This window comes from Pipistrellus kuhlii, unplaced genomic scaffold, assembly GCF_014108245.1.
Source record: "Pipistrellus kuhlii isolate mPipKuh1 unplaced genomic scaffold, mPipKuh1.p scaffold_m20_p_5, whole genome shotgun sequence".
In the NCBI taxonomy this organism is placed as follows: Eukaryota; Metazoa; Chordata; class Mammalia; order Chiroptera; family Vespertilionidae; genus Pipistrellus; species Pipistrellus kuhlii.
The window spans coordinates 76,330,771-76,350,682 of record NW_023425551.1 but is presented as its reverse complement, the minus strand read 5'-3'; the positions used below and the strand labels follow the sequence as shown (position 1 = coordinate 76,350,682).

The window sequence follows — 19,912 nt, the reverse complement described above, 5'->3', positions numbered from 1 at the left end:
CTCAATCCATTTACATTTTCCTGAAAAATATCAGGGGGAACACTTTGTACACAAGGTATACTAGTATGACTGGCTCACCATTATGCTGTACACTTGAAACTAATATAAAATATTGACTATAAACTATAATTGAAAATTTAAAAAATACGAAGGAAAGAAAAGATTATGGTAAATATTGAAGATATAAGTCAAATGAGAATGACAATTATTTCAAATGAGTGACTATTTCTTATGTCACATATTTTATCTGGATTTCTCTTTTATTTGAAATAAATATGCCTGGTAGTAACAAAAATTGAAAGTAACAGGAGCAGCCCAAACATGCCAAGTACTAATAAAGTAGTAAAAGAAACGAATAAAGCAAATAAGAGCAAAAGCATGAAGCTGTGACAGAATGGTACATAATGACTTTTAAAAATGTATCTAACTGGACTATGTTTAAATTTAAGTGAAAATTTCCCAAAACTTAACTTCCTTGAAAGAGGAACACAAGATACAGGCTGAAAGGATGACTCACTAGCTCAATGCAGCAGATACATAGAACTTCTATATAGAAAAGACACATAGAACTTCTATATAGAAAAGACACAGAAAGGCAGAGGGGGGGTGGGGGGCTGGTAAGATCAACCAAAGGACTTAGAGCATGCATGCATATTAGCATAACCAATGGACACAGACACTGGGGCGGGGGCTTGTCCTAGGGGGGCTATGGCAGAGAGGTCAATCAGGGGGTGGGGGAAAGAGACATATGTAATACTTTTTAAAGAAACATTATGTCACATTAATGTTGACACAGTCCTTGAATGTGAGCCTCAGACTACCCCTTTGCCAGAAGGGAGGCCACTGGAGTTAAGTCGAGTGGCACTGTCTTTATCCTCTTCAGGATTTTCATCTTTGCTTCTGCCCGTACAAGGCCTGCAACCCTTCATTTTAAACCTCATAGCCAACATTGGTTTTGCCCCTAGATGCCAGCTTTGCTTTGGATAGCATTATTCTACTGCCTTGCCAACAGGCCCAAGCTCCTGCCCAGCTTTGGTGATATGTCTCTTGGCTATTAAAGCCTGATAGAGCTTGGGGGCCTTTTGAGTTTTAATTCACTGACATCATCAGACTTCCCCAAAATAGGGTGCTTAGCCATGGAGGCAATAGGGGCTTCTGACACTGGATGAGTGAGACATAGCTTCACACACAAGTCATTACCTCACACTCTCCAAGTAATCTGTTTTAGAAGCAGTGGGCTGAATGCTATCCTAGCTCACTACTGCTAGCTCCCCATTAACAGCTACAGCCTCCAAAACCCAGATTCTCCTTTCTCCACAAGGATGGGGTAATGATGTTCTATAGTGGTCGGCAAACTCATTAGTCAACAGAGCCAAATATCAACAGTACAACGATTGAAATTTCTTTTGAGAGCCAATTTAAAAAAAAAAAACTTCTTTTAACATCACTTCTTCAAAATAGACTCACCCAGACCGTTGTATTTTGTGGAAGAGCCACACCCAAGGGGCCAAAGAGCCTCATGTGGCTCACAGGCTGCAATTTGCTGACCACTGTTCTATACAAACAGTGGAGTGTAGGTGGTGAGACCTTAATTCAAGGGAAGAACCGTGGGATAATCACCTAGTGACTATAATCACCCCAAGTGACCTTGGAAGGAGAACTCTTTGTTGAGTTCACCTCACCTCTATAATGAGACCAGTTTTTATGGTTGTAGAATTCATTAAGGTGGAGGACACATGAAACTAGTTCAGAGATATTTCTGCTGGACCTTTACCTACTGACTTTGGGAATAAGGCTTTGTAAGCACCCTTATGTTCATTTTTCTACAATAGATGAAGTGAACACAGCTTGAGTACAATACCCACTACTTCTCTATTCCATTCTACAATCTGAGCATAATTCCAGCTATGAAAGGACAGTTCACATAAGGCAATTCTCTTTGCCCCAAGTAAAATACCTAAAGATGGGCTACTAATTAACCCTGAGAGCCTAAGCATACTATCCTTTCCTTTACCATGAACTAAGAAATGGCATATGAGATTTCAAGGGCTGACCGAATACTGTTGCAACCGAGTTCCAAACTTATTAATGGCTCAACCTCTATATTCCATATTAAAGTCATACCCGATCCAATGCAATGGAACCTCAAAGGGAAAAAATCCAGAGAAGCTTTAAAAGAATTATCTAAAAGCTCCTCTCGGGGACATCTAATTATAAACGTGTGCCAGAAACCGATCATTGTCTCACTAATCGAAAGATGTGGACAGGGAATCCGGAAGGCTGGTCAACCTTAATTGCTCTGAAAGGTCAAGACTACTCACTGTTTAGTTGAGACATTGTTAGCTGAAGCAGCCTCTACCTGTTTGTCTTATGTAAATTTCTGTTATTGGATTTTCTTTCCTAAGGACTATGGGTGTATCCCATAGTCTCAATAAAAGGGATAGCAAAGCCAGGACAGAGTAATCCTCCCACTAGAGGTGTGCTCCCAACTGGGCCCTGATATTCCCAAACATTTTTCTAGTCTCTCTTCATTTGTGTGTGGCCTTCTCCAGAACCTGAAACCTGAACTGGAACCCTGTACCACAGTGGGGCATGAAAGGGGTTTCCACAAATGTCTTCTTTTTATACATGAAAATAAACGAAATGCTTTAAGTGTTTTTAACTCAAACACGGAACTCATCCTAGAACTATAGTATACCGTAGCCAACAATTAGATTCAGTAGCAAAGTGTTCCCTTCCTGCTATGGCCATGTTATGCAAACAGAACAGTTATGGGCTCTCCTTTTATCACTTATGTTCATTTTGTGAGATCTTTACTCTTACTATACACTCAGCATTTCTCAGGCAGCCACCTGGTTTCTTATAAAGTGCTCTTGCTCTCTGTGCCTAATATTGGGTGAGTCCAAAGTAACTATCTTAACCAGAAACCCTGTTACCTTCTTTACAGGAACGAGGCACACAAGGTTGTGCTTTACTTGATATCGTATTGCTCCTGGAATAATTATACAGGGAATTCCTATTTGTGACAGTCAGCCTCGTCTGCCCAAGAGATAAGGACTCTGGAGACAGACCAGGCTAGGGGGGAAAAGTTTAAAAAAATAAAGTCAGCCGTAACTCAGTGCCGGGGATTCCTTTGGGGTGGGACATGCAGACCTCCCTCCGGATCTGGTTGGGAAATTGGGGTCATAAAAAACCACAGCATCCTGCACTTTTGTTTGGAGTCAGAACAGACATTCTGTTTGAAGCAAAACAGGCCAGGCTGTGTAAATCACCTAAGGAATAGCTGAGGACGGCCAGTTCTTTGTCCTGAGGGGCCAATCAGAGAGTGACTGACAGACCAACAGTGGGATGGGAGGGGAAAAAGAGGTATAAGAGGAGGGACTGCCCCTCCATAGGGCCTCTCACCTGGGTGTTTGCCGGCTGCTGGTTGTGAGCCTGGATTCTAATCTGTAATAAACTCTTGCATGCTTAAATTGGCTCCGGTGGTTCATCTCTTGGGGACTCGCTTCGTAACACTATTAGCAATGGCAACTTAATTTGGTTTGCAGATAGATCTTATCAAAAATGAGATGAGAGAGAGATTACTTAGCTGGGGATGCAATGACTTCATGATCAATTTAACAGAAAGTTCTTGTTTACCTGAAATAATCTGGCTCCTTGAGAAGATTTTAATTTCTCTCTAATTCAAGTTTGTCAATTGGCCAAAGATCAAGTAGCCAACATAATACCGATAGTCCTATCCCACTGGTGTAGCTTATTACTTTGATATGTTATGGAAGCAACGAGGCTTCACTTCTTAACTTCTTAACTTCCTCATAAGAATGAAAAACAGGTTGCAGAATTAGACGCTGTACAGCAATCAAGACAATTGGCAATTATCAAGATTCCAGGGCACTCTAAAGCTACCACACTCAAAGCAAAAATAAATCATTTAGGTGATGCTATAGCTAAATAAGCAGCACTAGGCAATCAAATTATTCATCCTGAGAATTTTGTTTCTGCTAAATCAATAAAAGACTTAATAGTTCCACAGCAGCTACAGAAGAAAATATATGGCAACAAAAATGGGAAACCTCGGACCCAGACAAACAAATATGGCTTGGACCCAGTGGGAGATCTATATTACCTATAGGGGCTCAATTACCTATACTTCAACATGAACGCATTGGGGTTCTAAAAGTGATTTCATGGAGTACACATTACCAGAAACCTCCTCTCACTGTAAGTCATAAAGTACATAGCAGATGTTCTGTAAAATATAGCTCTGGAACACCACTCCATAGATCCCAGGGACATTTTTCACTCCCTTTAGGCCCCTTTGAGGTTCAGCAATTGGATTCTATCCGAATGCCACCATCTCAAGAATACGAGTGTGTTAGTTATGACTTGTGTGTTCTCTCGTTGGGTGGAGGTATTCCCTTGCAGAAGAGCAACAACCTTAATAGTAGGTAACATTTTATTGGGGAAAAATAATGTCCCTTTGGGGAGTTTCCTGTGAGTCACACAGTGACTAAGTGACTCATTCACTGGGCAAATAATGCGATCCATTGTGTAACATTTGGCCTATTCTACAGCATTTTGTTGTGCTTATCACTCCCAGTTTTTTTGGATTGAAATGTGCCAATGTACCAATGATACAAGTAAAACTCAACTAGCTAAGTTTTCAGAAGCTTTTAATTTCCCTTGGCCAAAAGCTTTCGCTATAATGCTCCTCAGCCTGAAATTTGCCCCTTTAGGAAAACATAGCTTTTCTCTATGAAATAGTTACTGTTGCCCTATGAATGAAGGGGCATATGAACCAACCTTACTAAAAGGAGATACTACACATTATTATCAAGGACTTGTTTACCAGCATGTCAGAGAAATAATGCATACGCAGATAGTGGAAGAAGCTCCGAGAGAAGAGGAATATCAGCACTAGGAATGGATATTCTCTCAAAGATGTTATCTACCTTGGAACCTGTCTCTATACTCCATGGTTGGCCATTGCCTTGAGCCTAGATCCAATTTCAGTGGCTACCTCAAGACATCTGCCCCTATGATTGGGCTTTATTTTGAACAGTTCCTGACTGTCCCATTGTTGAACTAAGACTCCTCTAGTTCAGTAATAGGTTGGAGGGTTCTCTGCTCTACTACAGAAAATTCATGGTATTAGATCTCCATTCCCTAACTTAGCTTTCAATTGTTTAAGCCAACAAATGCATAGGCTTAAAGTCACTCTGCACCCTCACTTCGTGTTCAAATAACTTTATCAAGTTACTTGATGCCTGAAACCGATCATTGTCTAAGATAGGGACAAGGAACCAGGAAGGTTGGACAACCTTAATTATTCTGAAAGGTCTGAGCTAATCACTCATTTAGTTGACACATTGGTAGCTAAAGCAGCCTCCACCTGTTAGTCTTATGTAAATTCTTGCTGATTTGCTATTTTTGGAATTTCCTGCCTAAAGGATATGAGTGTATCCCATAACCTTAATAAAAGGGATAGCAAAGCCAGAGTGAGGGGTAGTCTCCCCCTAGAGGTAGGTGACTCCCGCCTGGCCCCCATTATTCCCAAATTAATATTTTCTCATCTCTTTCTGTGTGTGCGGCCTTCTCCTGAACCCTGAACCACGTGGGATGTGAAAAGAGGTTCCCACAACTTGACCTCCATCATAGATAAGTACCTAAACATGAATATTGGCAACTAAATAGCTGCCAAAAGGTAGGTGCAGGTAAGAAGTTCCATTAGAAAATAACTTTCATGGACCATGCTGGAAAAGCTCATATGGTTATACAAGGAATGCATGTCCCTGAAGACTCATGATGAAATGAATGATGGAAATTGTAATGCCCAAGTGTCATAAACCCCAAAGACTACCAGGGAGCTGAATCCGATGCAATTGCAGAAAGCCTGTATTTCGGACTAGTCCGAGCTCAGTCCCACTTACACCAGCAAGGGCATGGCAAGAGAGAGAAAGAACTTAACATATCAATGGGTTTTATAGGGAGGGCCCGCCCTGCCCTCTCAAATAGTTTCCGTAAGTTCAGGTCTTGAATGTCTAGAAGACATGCCAGCTCAGGCAGCTAACCAAGATACATTACCCTGTGCTATCTATTATAAATACTCAGGATTAACTAAAGTCAGGTGGAAGTTCCAATTAATCAGATTAGGTTCAACAGGAAATGTCTCTGCAATGGGAAAAGTAGGGGTTAATTCCTGGAAGAACTATAGGATCTTACTTACAAATAAGAATTTTCCACATTTCTAAGACAGGCAGAATACAATATAAGGGCAGAGTCAGCTTAAACTGGCCTTGTCTGAACAAAAACTGATGAACAAAATGGATCTAGTGACATAAAAGCATGGAACAGACTGTAGAATCTCAGAGGGAAGATAAGGATTAATCAAAGAACTTGTATGCATGTAAGCATAACCCATGGACACAGACAATAGTGTGGTGAAGGCCTGGAGGGCAGGGGCAGGCTAGAAGAGGTCAGTGGGGAACAAAAGGAGACATCTGTAATACTTTCAACAATAAAGATTTAAAAAACTGGCCTTGTCCTTTCTAAGATACAAGTTGTTTTTCAGAGATAATAAAAAGGCTGCAAATCATGAATCAGACAGTCAATCATGCATCACTAGGTCAAAAATCCAATGTAGATTACATACTACCCACCACCTCGAATTAGAACATGAAAAGCTGTGGTCCCCAGCACTAAGCTGTCATGTTCCAATGCAATACCACAGGATATGCATAGCTTTCCCTGCTTCTTCCTTTAAAACCCAAACTCTGACTCAGGGAAATAGGTTTGAGCCTTGCCTTCTCTCTCCTTGTAGTAGACTTAGCCAAAGCTTTTTCCTCAAAAAGCCAATCAATGCTGCAATATTGGCTGCTAGGTGTGTTGGGCCATGAGCCCTGGCTTAGCAACAAGAGCATCAATAAGTAGTATCTTCTTGAGTCAGCATTTAACATCTGAGCAAAGAATACCTACAACCAGGCCCAACATGCCACGGGATACACCAACAGTGTGGGGGAATGGGGATATGACCAGAGAACTCACCACATGATCATATTCCCTAGGAAAGTCTGGCCTTCAGAGGGACAGAGAATGCACTAGTGAGGGCACTGACATAGAAGCAGCTCAGGGGTGGAGAAGGTGTCCTCTGGGATAGCAGTATACTGCCTTATCCCAAGGATCTGCAAGTTTTCCCTGCTCTGCTACAATAGTCTCAAATGGCTTTTATAGTCTTGAGATTCTAAAGACCACACTGGTCCACTCTATAATGGCAAGGGTTCAACCTGATGAGCAGGAAGTGGTGATGCCATTGCTGGGACACATGCATGCCAAATAGTAGAGATAAACCCTTCCGATATTCAGAGACCTGCCATATTTGACTTGGGGGTGGGGGGAAAAAAATCAGTGATTTGCTAGTATCCCCTCTAAGGCATTCAGTCCCAGTTAAAGATTAGTTATTCTATTAGTTATCCCATAGCACCTTATACCTCCTAGCCCATGGTAGGCCTCTTTGGAGTTGAGGGACAGATAGTCACATGCTTGGGAATAATAGTTTGAGTAGGGCCTTGAGTGAGAGGGCTCCATAGCAGGTCCAGAATTCAAAGTGTTTCCTGCAGTGTCGCCTCCATGACTCTGCATGCTAGAAGTGCCAAAGGTACACAGGGTAAACACACCACATAGGGTTCAGTAACAGGTTCATCCCACAGCACGGATGTGTGCTGTTCATGAAAGCAGCTCCCGGAATGCTCCCGGCTCCAAGAGGGGCAGAGTGTCCAACTGAAGACAGCAAGTGACTGAGCTAGAGCTGCCATTTTCTTCCCAGAACTTTAGACTAAGTCTGAACTCATTATATTCATTGCACAACAAAGGGTACAAGAGGGTACAATTCACAGGGGCTCGGAGTCTCATGTCACATAGAACTCTTCCAACTCACCTAGAAACTTTCAAGATTCCTTGAGTTTGGAGGAAGGTAGAGACTCAGGTCTGGCTGAGCAATGAAGAACAGCCAGCTCACTTGGAGAGCAATGAGGAGTGGAGGCCATTGGAAGGGAATCACCATATGAGACTTAGGGAGAGGACAGTATAAGGCTCTGCAGCCCGTCTTCACACAGGGCCCCATGTCAGGACCACACAGGCTGGAGTGAGCCAGTGCTGGAGCCCAGAGGACCCACTAGTCTGGGATTCCTTGCAGGCTCATTTTGGAGCTGAGAGCGGCACTGTTTTGCTCATCCCCGAATCTGGTACTATTGCCATAGGCTAGGCGAGCAGAGGCGGAGAGCCTCTGGCAGAGGAATTTGCCAGCACCAGCCTTAAGTCTGTGGATATTTTTCCGCACGTTGCTTCCAGGCTCAGTGTGGCTCCAACCCACACACTCTTGCTCCTAAATAAGATTAATCTCATTTCCTTAGTCCTATTACCAGGGAGGTCAGCTATCTCCATTTCCTAATGGAGTTAGATTAGGTGATAAATCAATCCTGATTAGAGTCACATTATCCTCTATGGGAGGAGGGGCTGGAGCTCAGCATGGGCAGCAGTACCAGGGCAGGATTCAGGCCTTGGAGCGGGAGCTGGACCGCCACATGTAGGCGAACCAGGAGCTGATGCAGAGGCTGAGCAGGGGCAGCGCCTGGGCGGGGAAGAAGGTTCTGTGCCCTGAGAACCGCTAGCTTTCTGGTAATGAAGATGAGCTCTGGCAGCCCTCCCTCACCGAGGGCGCCCCCCGACCAGGAGAACTCCTGGACCTGGTGGGCTCCGAGGGAGTGCTCAAGACAAGCAGCACCAGCGAGTGTCTCAGGGAGAGCATCCAGACCAACAGCAGCCCCTGGCACTGGGCATTCAGCAACATTGAGAGCACCTCCACCTCCACTGCCAAGGAGTAGGCCATGCAGGGATCAGTGGCATAAAGAACAAGGTGGCTCTGCTGGCTTTGCAGAGCCAGGTGGCCCGCCTGGAAGAGGAGACCCCAGACTTCCTGGAGACCCTGGAGGATGCCATGGAGCAGGACGAACTTCAGAGCAATCAGCTGCATGAGCAGCAGGTCATGGTGGAACTATGGCCAGGCTGGAGCTGGTGCGGCCAGGCTTGGGGGCGGAGGGTGTCCTGCAGGGCCTGCCTCCAGGGTCCTTTGTGCTCTGGCCTCACACAGCCCCCATGGTGGGAGCCCACTCCCATGTGCTGAGAATGGTGCCCCTCATGTGCCTTCCTGGAGATGAAGTTGGCCTGGAGAACTGGGAGAGGTGCCCAATGGCAGAGAGCCATGAGCCATCAGGGGCTAGAGAGTGGCTCTTCAGCTGTATCAGGAGAGGAGGGCCATGAGGATGATGATGAGGAGGAAGAGGGGTAGGGGGAGGAGGCTTCCCCCCTCACCCCCCGCAGAACCCGGTGGTGGATCCTGCACAGAAAGAGCAACCTGAGAGTGGGAGGCCAGCCCAGGGAGCCCCCCTAGCAGGAAGGACCCAGAGCTTCACTTTGAGGAGCTGGGTGCAGCAGACCCGGAGCTCAGAGGTGAGTTCTGGGGGACAGTGGTCCGGGGGAGCAAGGCCCAGGCCCTGCAGAAGATCCAGGAACTGGCCATCAACTTCAGCAAGAAGGAGTTCATTGGCGAGCTGATCCACACAGGGAAGGCAAGCACAGGCCCTGAATAGCCAGCACAGCCGGTGCATCCAAGAGCTGGAGCAGGAGGCCAAGCAGGTGCGGGCCCAGCTGAGCAAAAGCCAGGGGCAGCTATGGAACTGGAGGGCAGGGAGCTGGTGTTGCTGTAGGCCCAGAGCAAGAAGCTGCTGTGGGAGCTGGAGTGGAACCTGCAGCTCATGCGGCAGCAGTAGGGCCAGCTGGGGCTGAGCAAATAGACTGAGCAGAAGTGGCGCCTGGAGAGGGAGAGGAGCAAGCTGCAGCACCAGGTCAAGGACCTGGAGCTGAGGCAAGAGCAGCAGCAAGCAGCTTATCCTGCGCATCAAGAAGGAGATCTCAGCATTGTAGAGGCACAGCAGCAGCAGCGGCTCAGTGTTCACACAGGAGCAGCAGGAGATCCAGGAGCAGAAGTGGTCGGACCAGGAGATGAAAAAAAATCCCACAGCAGCTGTGGGCTCTGGAGGAGCTGGAGGAGCTGGGGGAGGGGCTGCGCAAGCAAAGGCCATCCTGGCCAAGAAGGAGCCCCCGGTGCAGGAGAAGACCAGGTTGGAGAGCAAGTGCCTGCGGACCAGCCAGCCCTGACTGAGGACATTGTGTGCATGTCCAGCCAGTGGGAGCACCAGGAGAGGGAGCTTAAGAGCAAGCAGCTGTGCCTGGGCAGTGCCCAGAGCAGACAGCAGATCCGTGGGGAGATTGATGCCCTGCACCAAGAGAAGGACTTGCTGTTGAAGTGCCTGGAGGTTGACTGCAAGCTGCGGCAGGGCAGCCTGCTCTCGCCCTAGGAGGAGCGGATGCTATTCCAGCTGGATGAGACCTTGGAGGCCCTAGATACAGCCATCGAATACCAGAACGAGGCCATCACCTCCTGGCAGCGGGTGCTGCGGGCCTCGGCCTTGCTGCTGTTCCAATGTGAGATGAACCTCTCTCGTCCTGGTTTCCTCGAGAAGCACCTCGCCAGGAATAGCGGTAATGCCCACACCATGGGCTCCTTTTGGGAAACCACTCCTCCCTTTAGGGTCAGGTGAAGGCAGGGCCAAGTGAGACCTTTCCATACGGTCCTCTCCGCTCCTGCCTCCTTTTATCTAGCTCGCCCTCCCAGGTCTCTGTGCTCCACACACAAAGCCCAGAGCCTCGAATAGCCCCCTGGCTCTAGTTAAACTCCCACCACCTGGCCAGGGCAGCGCTGAAGACTAAGGAGCAGAGCAGCTGCTCTTTGTGCCGGCAAAGGCGGACTGAGTGCTGCAGGAGAGATGAGGGTCATGTCTGTGGCAAATGGTCTTGCCCTAAGGAGCCCAGATCCCTGGTCAGACCTTATTCTGGTGCCTTTTTTTTTGGGGGGGGGGGGGGGGTTCCCTAGGTGAGAGGATTTAAATCAAGAACTGAGTGCAGCAGGGAGCCCTCCTGAATTCTGACCCTCCCAGAAGCGAGGAGGGTCCTTCTGCCTGAAAGCCGCTCAGTAGTGAGACCAGCCCCTCGGCTTTCTGTGGGAAGCACGCTCCATCTTGGGCCTCCAACCTCCAGACCCACCTGGACATCTTGGAAGCCAGCCTTCCCAGCCCTGTGAGCACTGGCTGTGACAGATAGAGACCCTGTTCCTCCAAGAGCCTGGCTGAGACAGTGTCCCGGGAACAAGGCCATGGGAGGGAGCCTGCCTCACAATTCCACGTTTTAACTGAGCATGCGTTCAACCTTAAGCTCAGACTTACTTGGTTCTAGCCTTAGAACGAGTCTAGAGCCCTCACATCTCAGGCAGCAACATGCAGGCATCTGCCTGCTTCAGGCTGACAGCACTTTGCCCACAGTGAGCCCCACAATGCATTTCCTTTCTGCTTTGGGGCTTCCCAGTTTTGTGGATGCAGGCAGCAGCTCACTAAATGTTAAAGAAGCCCATCCCAAAAAGAGTTAAAGGGTGAGGTCTGGAAGAAGGAATCTTGGAGCTAGCTGAATCAAAGAGATGCATGGGAAGGCTTCCTGAATGGCCTTTGAAGAGAGGAAACAGGATTTTTTTTTTTTCTTGGAAGTGAAAGAACTTTGCAAAAAGGCCAAGGACCAATCAGAAAGTGGCACAGAGTGACAAAGAGCACCTCTAGCAGATAGGAGAGGAAGAGCAGAATGCTTTGGGGAGAAGGGTGCAACCCCAGGGACAACCCATTTGAATCTCACTCTTGGATTCTCTGACACAACCTGGGGAAGAATTTGCACAAAAGCTGATGGCTTAGCCTTCAGGCAAATAATTCCTGATATTGTTTTAAATGGATCTGGGAGGTCTCCTTAGAATTAAGCCCCTGAAACTAACAGCAGGGCCACTGACACCTGTTTCCTTCCTACTTCCTTAGGTCACCCCAAATAAGTTTCCCATACACGCCTGTAGACCAAGCTGCTTTCACCGAAATCCAGGCTAGACAGGGTGCCTTTAGGATAGTGGGGAAGGGCATATAATATAGTAGTGCCACAGTCGTTTAATAACTGTTCACCTTACTAACTACAGATGTTTTCTTACAGACCCTGGGAAACTGGAGGGTGAAACAAGGGTGGAAAAGACAAGATGCACCTACGAGCTCATTAGAAAAGAAACACATTTTGGGAACAGACAAAGGATAGGAAACGCTTTGATTTGGTAGCTGTGCCCAGACCCTGACCTCCTCTGGTAGTTTTGTTTCAGGAAAGCTGACCATTCTCTGGTCCTAGGGTTGGTCAGACCTGTTGTGAGAGGGCAGGGCGGGGCGAGGATAAACTCCTGACTCCACTGTGGGGCAGGGCGGAGTTATCCTCCATTTTGTGTAACTGGACCCTAGCCCTCACCCAACCAATGGGTATCAGCCAAAGCAGTGACATCACCGTGGGAGTAAAACCCCGGGGCTTGGTGAAATTCACTCTCTTCTGCCATGCTGTTGGCTTGAGTGGGACAGAGCCCATGCTAGCATGAAGAGGCTCTTTTGTTTATTGCATCAGACTCGGCTCCCTGGTGGTCCTTGGGGATCACAAAGTCTTGGTGTAACAGTTGTAATATCAAGATTAGCCACCTTGTTATGGGACTTTGAGGTCCTGAAGGCCAGACTGCAGACTCTGCCCTCTTTTCATGTTACACTCTAAGTAGCTTAAGTAGCTACCTTCTCCCTCATGGGTATATAATCAGCCAATGGGCAAGGGGACTTAGAGCAGAGTTCCAGGGTGACTGACTGCTCTCCCCATAATGCTGGCATTATGGGAATAAACGCTCATATGTGCTTCAACCCTGTCTCTGCTGAATTTGGCTCAAATAGGGACAGGCAGCCTCGGACCCATTGTGTCCGGTTTCATTTATACCTAGCCAGGTATGGCATGAGCCCCTTGCTCAGCATGAGCCAGTTGAATATGGTTTACAACCAAGGGAACTATGGAGTTAAAATTAGAACTTTCAGAGTGTTTGGTTCAGGCAAGAAAGTCACTTGACCTCAACTTCATTTCCATCAATGGTTACCTACTACTGCTCAGGCACCGTGGTAGAGCAATAGAGGAGTTCTAGGAGAACGTGCCCAAGTTGAAAGCTGCTCAAGGATCAGGACATACAAGCTAGAGTTCATTCCAGCACTCCCCCCTTCACATAGGACACTTTGTCGCCCAGCCCTTTTTAACTTCTCCCATGTTCTTTGCTAGTTGGTTACTGGACACAGAAAAGCTTCCAAACATTTTATCTTGTAGACCTGATACCCTCTCTTCAAAGGCCATGTAGGAAGCCTTTCCATGCATCTCACAACTGTGAAAGGGAACCACTGGTCTTTGTCAAAAAGAGGAGCTCACCATCTTCTTGGGTACCGCCATTTTGATATGACTTTCAGGTCCTTCAGGGGGCCACCATCTTATGTTCTGTGATCTTGGTATGACCTTCAGGCTCTCAGGTCATCTTAGGTATGACCTTTAGGCTCTCAGGGGGGCTGCCATCTTAGGTTCTGCCTTCCCTTCCCCTTCCTCTGAATTAGCCAATTGCACAATAATGAGAATGCGAGTTCTGGACCCTGGCCAATTAGGTCAGAGTTCAGAGTGAGGGGCAGGGCAGACCCTGCGTCAGGAAATAAAACCTGAGTGGACTTCCCATTCAGTGTGCTTTTGCCCAGGATTTTCAGCTGGCAGGAGCACCCTTCTGAGCAGAAGTAAATTTACTTTGCAGATCAACTTTCCATTTATTATACCTCATTCCTGCCACATTGTTCAGAGCAATTCTAACAACTTGGGTGTGAGATGCATGGGAAGAAAGGATTCTAATCCCTTCCCAGGAAATAAACATTTGATAAATGCATACTCCAAACTTCAAAGGTGTGTTTTGAAGCAGATGGTGGGGGTGCAAGAAAAGATGAACTAAGCTGGCCCACTTAGGCACTTCAAGGAGGAAGGCTCAAGAGAAAGGTATTGTATACATGTTAAGCAAGTTCACCTTGACATAACCTGATCTTTCCCTTTACGTAGTTCTGTGCAGAGAATTGCTTGTAAGCATGAGTAGGTGTTTAGAGCCTGAAGTTACCCAACTCCTATGCAATGAACACCTGTAGGAATGTTCAGTTTTACCTCTGATGGGGAACTTATGTAAAGGCACTGATTCAATAACAAGATTCAGAACATTGTAAGTGTAGACTAGGTCTATTAGATTCCTAGCAATGGTCTTGAAGCTGTGAGGGCCCATTAGGCATGTATGAGTACCTCTTTTGGTAGAACATCCTGTCCTCAGGGTGATGTAATAATGAAGTTTCTAGAAGGGTTTTCAGGGGGGTAAACTTCTTGGGGTTTCAAACACTTTAAGAAAACTTGCTAACAACTAAGTCCATGGTGTAGTAATCCTCTTATTCACAGGGATCATGTTCAAGACCCCACAATGGATGCCTGAAACCTTTCTGAATCCTTTACACGTTTCCTGTACATACTCGTGATTAAGAGTTTAATTTATGTCAGGCACAGTAAGAGATTAACATAATGTACTGTAATAAGGGGTATGTGCATGTGGCAAGATAAGGTGCTAACCTAGACAGCTACTAAGTGACTAGTGGACAGGTGGCCCGCAGGCTGTGTGCAGCAGGCTGCACAAAGGGGAGGAGAGTCACAACCCAGGCAGATGAAATTCAGGGCCAACTACTCAGAATGGCACGCATCTCAAAACTTTTCTTCATTTAGTGACTTCAGACTGGTTGGTCTCAAGTCACTGGAACTGAAGAGGGAAACTATGGATAAGGAGAGACTACTGCAGGTATAATTTGAGGAAGCTCTTAGGAAAGACATCTATTCAGTTCATCCAGATACAGCTAGTTTCATGGGATCTGTTTTTCAGAAAGCTCATACATTCTCAGTGTTACTGTAATGTGACCACATTATCTCCTGACAGTCATCTTTCTAACCTTGGAATTTCACAGAGTTTAATCAGTGAGTCTGAACAGATGAAAACTAACCGAAATGGTCAGAGAGAAGACCAAAAATGCTGGGCAGAATTAGTCAAGATTCAAGTTAGCAGGGAAAATTCGAAAACCAGAGTGGGTGGTAGGAGCCTGGCTCACTTCCTTTCCCAAACTAAACTCCTCAGCAGCCCAGCCTGGCAGAGTAGGTACAGAGAAGGACCCCTGGTTTCCCTGAAAAGATAGTTCTGGGCCTCAATGGGACATCTGTGTCAAATATAAAGTTAAAAATGTTTCAAGCAATAAAGTACAAAGGGAGGCTATTTAGAGTAATGAAGATTTATGTTCAAATTAAAGAAATGTATTTCTAATGAAATGTGGTTTTATTTATAAGTTCCCCACTAGTACTTTCCTACATTTTCAAGTAGAGTATTTTTAACCCGTCTTCCCACCGCACAGCCAGTGCCTCTGCAGGGATGCCTCAGAGTCCCTGGATTGTTCACACACTGACACATTTATCCTAATCTCTCAACCACATTCTGCTATTGATCTATTCGGCCCTTGGTTTCTGTGTGATTCACTCACAGCTTCACCTTGCCTTTGCCACCATTCTTTAGAGAGCATTGCTTCGACTAGGACGATTTAGGTTGCCCCTGTAATCCCCTCTCTATTGTCCAAAGTGGAAGGTGATGCCTAGTCACTTATAAAGCTGAAGCTGGGCAATTCTAACAATGACCAATGCCAAGCATCACAATTCTTTGAATTTAGCAATTGTGATGAAGACACTGTTTCCTCCCCCCACTGTGCAGTCAGGCTCTACCAACAATCCTTTGAAAAGTGAGCTGAGTCTCCAGCAACCATCTCCCACTCCTTTGATAAGTCAAGGCAGATTCTACTCACACATTGCCCCTCAAGGAGGGCATTGGCTGGCACTGGTCCAGAAGTACCAGGAGGGTACCTGTCACATGTAATGCTGACAATCTGCCCACTTTAGCCGTTACCCCAGCAGGCGGGTTTGTCATACTTCTGCCGTTTGTCACAAATTTTTTTCAGCTGAGTATAACATACAACACAGAACAGGAATTCCCATCTCCTGTCTGAAGGATATTCTAAGGTAGGTCTCAGAAGTAATCACAAAACTCTAGTATCCAATCTCATGTCTAATACCAAATGAGGATAAGTAGATCTCACTCTTCTAGGTGTATGCACAAGAGGTCCTTAAGCAACAGTGATGCTCATGAGACTGAAGTCTGGAGTTGAGCTCTCTCCAGGGAAGTAGTGAGAAAAGCTATAATAGTCCTCTCCATAAGGATGTTGTGATTGCTTAAGAGTCTCTCCATTCAAATTTTTATAGCATTACCAGGGTCAGGAAGGCAACCTAGTTGTCTATCACCATGAGAGCATAAGTAGGAAGACATACAAAAACCAACCAAATAAGGCCTGTTAACACATTTCTATTTTTTAACTGAGCATGCATTCAACATTACAAATTTTACATGAGAATGTACAAGTATTAGCTGATGGTGAGAAAATGGAGGTAAAGTAATTATGCAGAGGCCTGGCATTAACCAAGTGTGCTGTGAACTAAGGGCCACAACCACTATCTACTGACCAAAAAGACCTCTTTGGATAAGGGGAATTAAGTCAATGAAGTCCATAAGAGAAAAGCTAAAGGTCCAGGAGACCTGTGTCATGAGGACCATAAGTCAAAGTTCCCAGCATCTGCTCCAGTTAGACTCCAAGCATGACCACTCAACTTACTGTCTACCCAATATACTAGCAACTGGGAATAGGCATCTGAGGTTACTCTAGCCAACACAAGACAAGCTTCTGATCTTCACAAGTATGGCTAAGTTCTGTTTTCTATACAAAGCAAGACAGGATAGAGCCTGGAAACCCACTGGTTGGAGATTAGAAATAGCACTGACTACCTAACAAACACAAGAAGGGCAGTGCCCTGTTGCTAGAAGTGCAGGCATGTTGAGAGCTTTGAGAACCAGTCTCTACAATGCCCCATCCCACTAATGTGCAATGCTGGCCTAGAACAAGGGTGGGAAGGACCCTCAGATCAAGCTTACATTAGGCTTCTCTACCCTTCCTTCCTGCTTGAGAGCAAGCTTCGGTATCTTCCTAGCCTGCCAAGGTAGACCTCTTCAGGAGGTGGTTCTGTTGGGCTAGTTACTTCTCTTGAACCTGGACCCTTTTCTCCATGTCCAATTGTCTACCCAGGAAGTAAAATTCATGGAAATGAGGGGATTCCCTAAAACTGGGTCCCCTAGAGTATACTCTCAAGCATACCTCACAGTGAGCCTCCAGCAATTTGTCAATTATCCCTTAAGTTTTGCTACTGGTTGACTGCTGGTTCAGCTGTGGGTTCTGCCCCTGGCAGGTTGTGATTCTGTATCCAATTTTCAGGGCAGAAGTTTGTCCTGGGAACAAGTTGTTGATATAAGTTGTAGATTCAATTATCACTCCTGTCCCTACAGGAAGAAAGTGGACTTCCAAGGTCCTTAACATGTTGGGGCAGAAAGTTGGAAGTCCAGTTAGGATAATTTAGAATGAAAGCATCATCTCAATTCAGTCAAGGGAAGGCTGAAAGTACAATTAAATCATTGAAACATCCTATATAATAAAAGTGTAGTATGCAAATGGTCCCCTCAACTGAAAGTTCATCCAGAAGTTCAGCCAGGGAGCAGAGCAGTCCAGGGGAAGGGAGGGAGGTCCTGGATGCCACCAGCAGTGGTGGCAGGCTACCAGGGGAATGGAGAGAATACCTGACTGGCAGCTAGCAGCTGCTAGAGACCAAGCTGCTAGAGAATCTATGCACTGGGCCTCTAGTTCTGTAATTTAGAACAAGTTATTTAAAGGGATGAAAGCTTTAGTTGTCAAATGCTCAATCTTGTTATTGAGGCAGGAATCCTTTCTAAGAGAAATTCTAGAAGCCCTAAGAAAATTGCCAGACTAGATATTAAGCCTCAAGAAAATTGCCAGACTTAGGTAAACTATGACGTAGGCCAAATGGTGACCAAAATCTGCAGCCTCACTAATACAAAGGCTTTCTCTCCAAACACTGAGAAATTTTGACATTAAAATGAAGATTAGTTTGTCCTGAGATTATAAACATGGACTAACAGATTGCAGCCCATCTTGATGAGAAGTTAAGATCAGAAACCACTTGTTCAATGGTGTTTTCCTCCTCTAATAATTATGGTTTTCCTTAAAAGGAACACAAAATTAAGGGATTGTCAGGATAAAATGTACACGAAATCGTGTAAATGTGGGCAAAGCCAACTCCTAGGAGTTTATCTAGTGGTTAAGCCTTGCTCTGTAGAAAAGTAGTTGAAACAGGCAAACATATTCCATTTACCCTGCAGAGCTGCCACAAAGCAAGGTCATTCTTGAGAAACTCAGGAGGAGACAGACCAAGAACAGAGTCTCAAACAGGAGCTCAAGGGTCAGAGTTTGTCTCCCCACTTAAGACAGGAATTGTTCTCCTGCTTTGAGTAAAGACTAGGGAAGGGAGTTTTCAGAAAGCCACAGGCTGTCTTGCATCTCAGCAGTGGGTCAGCAAGACAACCCCACAGCCATGGGGGAACCTGTATCCATCTATACAATCCAGCCTTTTTCTGGGAAAGCTCAAAATATGATGCCGTAACTTCAGCCAAGAAGAGACACTCATTTTATCCAAGACTAAGCAGAGATATCGTGAAAGGTCTCAACTTCCTAGGAAGCTAACCAGCTGCATTTTCAAGAGTCCAGTCACAAAGATTATGTCCCACCTGAATAACGGCAGGCAGCTCAAAGGTAGGCAGCAGGGGTAGACCTGGGAGAAGTCCCAGCAAATCTGTACATACAGGAGACTGCAGGATCTCTAGGCCTATAGCTTTGAAGAAAAATTCAAGTACTTTCTATGACACAAATACCATGAAACTAATTACATCCAGAAGTGTGGGTGAACCCCTGGGCCATGCTGGTCCTGGGTTTCTACACACCAGCCCCCAGGCCACCACAGCACAATTTTTAAATGTGATCCCAGGAGCAGGTCTATGGGCCACAGCTTTTCTGCAGGCAAACAGTTACCAGGGAGATAGAGATAGACTCAGAGTGGATAAAGCAAGAGAGATCAGCTGTGGCTTTGAGGGCAGACAGGTTAGCCAGGGAGGCAGAGAGCACCAGGAGCCATGAAGAAATGTTGTAAAACCTGAAGGATAATTAAAAGGTTGTGCAGAACAAGCTCAGTGGTGTGGCTTTGGGGCAGTGGTTCACTGTGAGAATACCCTGGCCATACTGGTTTCCTTTATGTCAATTCTGTTTCTTGCCCTGGATTCCAATGCTCTGTTAGATTCAAAAGTTTAATAACATGCGACTTTAAGAACAAAACCAAGACAAATGATTGTATTTTCAAGCTCATTCTCGGCAAATGGGTACCAATTAAGGGCAGCCAATCACTTAGCTCCTGCCTGACCACCAGCTGAGTAGGCTGGGACCCCTTCAGGACTAGAATGCCCTGTGAACTTCATGTGAACTTCAAACTTATGACTTGGAGCAGAGCCTAATGTCCCCAAGTCAAGGTGGTTCTGACTGCCAGTTCCTGGGCTCTTTTGGGCTGAGGTACTTGCTGGACTTGGGTTTAAGTCATGTGCTCACACCTCAGCCCTCTTTTCCCTTCCCCCAGGGGCTTTAGTGCTCAAGCTGAACATCTGACTTCTTGGATATCTTCAATCCTTGACTGGACAAGTTACAGCTGCGTGTTTTCCTCTTGGCAACACCAAGTTAAGAAAATGATTGTCAGGCTAAATGTACGTGAAATAGTGGAAACATGGGGAAAGCCAGGGCCTAGGCGTGATTAGATCTTGGTCTCTGGGAAGTAGTTAACATCTTGCCTTGACCCTACAAAGCTGCCACAAAGCAAGGTCATTCTTGGA

General features: G+C 45.9%; 1 pseudogene; it reads left to right on the top strand.

Annotated features, from left to right (window-relative positions):
- The first annotated feature begins 7,626 nt into the window (after positions 1–7,626).
- Positions 7,627–19,691, top strand: LOC118706019 (annotated as a pseudogene).
- Positions 19,692–19,912: the final 221 nt, after the last annotated feature.